We start from the raw sequence: 2,642 nt of genomic DNA, 5'->3' as shown, positions 1-2,642 counted from the left end.
TTAAACCCCTGCACCCTGCTTTTCTCCTTGAGTGTTACCAGGAGTAGCCCCCAGGCCTCCTGAGCATTGCTGGCAGCTCTCTGCTCCCACAGCTGCAGAACTGAAGGAATAATTGATGAAAAGCTAGAGCACAGAAAAACATTCCTTGATATTATAGGCTAGTGCTCTGAGGAAGCTTTTTTGTTGGGTTTTGGGGTCATACCTGGCTCTATTCAGGGCTTACTCCTGGCGCTGTGTCTAGGGATCACTCCTTAGTGGCACAGGGGACCATTTGGAATGCCAGGAATCAAAGCTATGATGGCCAGTGTAAGGTAAGTGCACTGGCTCTGTCCTGTTTCTTCTGCCCCAGGAGGCATTTTTTAAGTCTATAGGATGATTGAGGATGCCACAGTGATTTTGGATATTGTGAAAATAAGTGACAGAGTGCAGGGATGTGGCTGGTTCTACTATGGGTTGAGAACATTTTTAACATCTTGAACAGCTTTCACATGACCCACCCATCAGAAAAGTAGAGACATTAGAATGACTGAAGCCTGGAATCTAACTCTTTTCATATAAACAAGATGTAAATTTTTTTTTTTTTGCCTCTAAACAATGTTCAGGAAACCTGGCTTCAATGATATTCAGCCAACTGGGAAGGCGTTCAGTGTAAGGGTCTGAAGATGAGTCAACAACTTGGGTTCTGTGGTGCTGAAATCTCAGAGCCAAGCCAGTGGTCCTCAGGGTCTCCAAAGTTACACCAGTGGTGTTCAGGGAACTGTGAGATGCTGGGGATCAAATCTGATCATTCACTGAGTGCTGCCCTGAGAAGGTAGAGGAGGTGGTGAGGATGTACTTAAATACTTAATTGTACTTAAGACAGGGCAAAGTGACTGCTCCTGCCCTTCATTTTCTGTCAAGTAGAGAAGAGATGTGTTCAAAGTGAAGGTACAAGAAAGCATGGGGCCGGCGAGGTGGCGCTAGAGGTAAAGTGTCTGCCTTGCAAGCGCTAGCCAAGGAAGGACTGCGGTTCAATCCCCCGGCATCTCCTATGCCCCCCCCCCCCAAGCCAGGGGCAATTTCTGAGTGCTTAGCCAGGAGTAACCCCTGAGCGTCAAACGGGTATGGCCCGAAAAACCAAAAAAGAAAGAAAGCAGAAAGTTCTATAAATGAGAGAGAGAGAGAGAGAGAGAGAGAGAGAGAGAGAGAGAGAGAGAGAGAGAGAGAGAGAGAGAGAGAGAGAGAGAGAGAGAGAGAGAGAGAGAGAGAGAAGAGTCTACCTGGTTCCCTCTGGTGAATGGGTTGCTGTCTGAGGGCCCTGAGCCTTGGGAGAATTGGTGGGAATGGGGAAGGCCCAGCTGCAGCTGCAGTTGCAGAACATGACTTAGCCAAGAACTCATTTAGTATGAGAAGCAGAAGTAATCAATAGCACTTCATCTTTGGAAGCAGAGGGAGCGGATGCCTAGCCTCATCTCAGGCTAAGGTCAGAGTTTTCCTAAGTAGGTAAAGCTGATGCATAACAGAGTAGGATATTGAGAGCACTGACACTCAAGCTAAAAGTTGAGCAGTGAGCTCGACTAGCACAAGGAGGGCAGCTAAGAGATCATTTTCTTCTGAAGAGCCCTGGTCAGCCCTAGGGACCCCATCACCACATCACAGCCTTCCTTTTTCTGTTCTATTAATAAAACCTACTTTATTCCCTATATGACTTGCTCATTGGCAGAGTGTTCTTAAAGGATTTCCTCTATTTAGCTGCAGGACATTTTTTGCACCGACTTTCATGAGCTGACATTCTCTTAGGACTCTGCAAAGAAAAACTGCTGCTTTGACAGCTCTGTGGCCTCCTGATGTAAATGGCTGCACATTATTTTTTGCTGAGATGAAGGGAAGTGTTATCAAATCCAGAGGGAAGATGGCCTGTAGATGAAAAAGGTCAGTAAAACTAAGCTGAAACTAAGACAGATAGTCAGTGGATAGCTCTTGGTTTAAATATTAAGTAAAAACAAGGCAAAATCCCATGGCTACTTTGAACATGTATGTATTTTAGAGTTGGGAGGGTCTTACAAGTGTCTCACTTAAATTTCTACCTAAAGCTCCAGTTCCTGCCTTGAAATATTGAATATTAATTAGACTTTGACTAAATAATCCCAATGCTATCCTTTTCCCTTCTTCTCTAAAACTGCTAATGTAATAAAAAGAGGTTATAGGAAAGAATATAAATTACTGCTGTTGGCCACATTTGGAGTAGGGGCCAAAGTATAGAGCAAGGAAGGTGGGGGAGATGGTTCCCTAACTTGTCTGGTTAATGACACTGGCACTCACAACTAGACTTAGAGTTGGCATCCACATGTTTGGGACTAGAAACTGTGGTGCAGGCCAGTGTGGAAACTGACTTAAAATGGCAACAAATTTTTAATAATTAAGGGGATGAGATATCTGCTTCAAATGATCATGACTAGAAGTGACTATATATAACATGAATTATTATGAATGATTAATAAAGAAGCCATTCTTGGAAGGAAGAAAACCGAAGACTAACAAGAATATGACTACATATACACTAATAGAATTGCAAACAAAAATGAATCATTGGGTATTGGTAAAATTTGAATAACAGGAAACTTTGGTCAGGGTTCAGTAGAATGCTAATTTAGATGTAGAGC

The sequence above is a fragment of the Suncus etruscus genome, chromosome 2 (assembly GCF_024139225.1).
Source record: "Suncus etruscus isolate mSunEtr1 chromosome 2, mSunEtr1.pri.cur, whole genome shotgun sequence".
NCBI lineage: Eukaryota > Metazoa > Chordata > Mammalia > Eulipotyphla > Soricidae > Suncus > Suncus etruscus.
Note: the sequence above shows the minus strand (reverse complement) of the source record.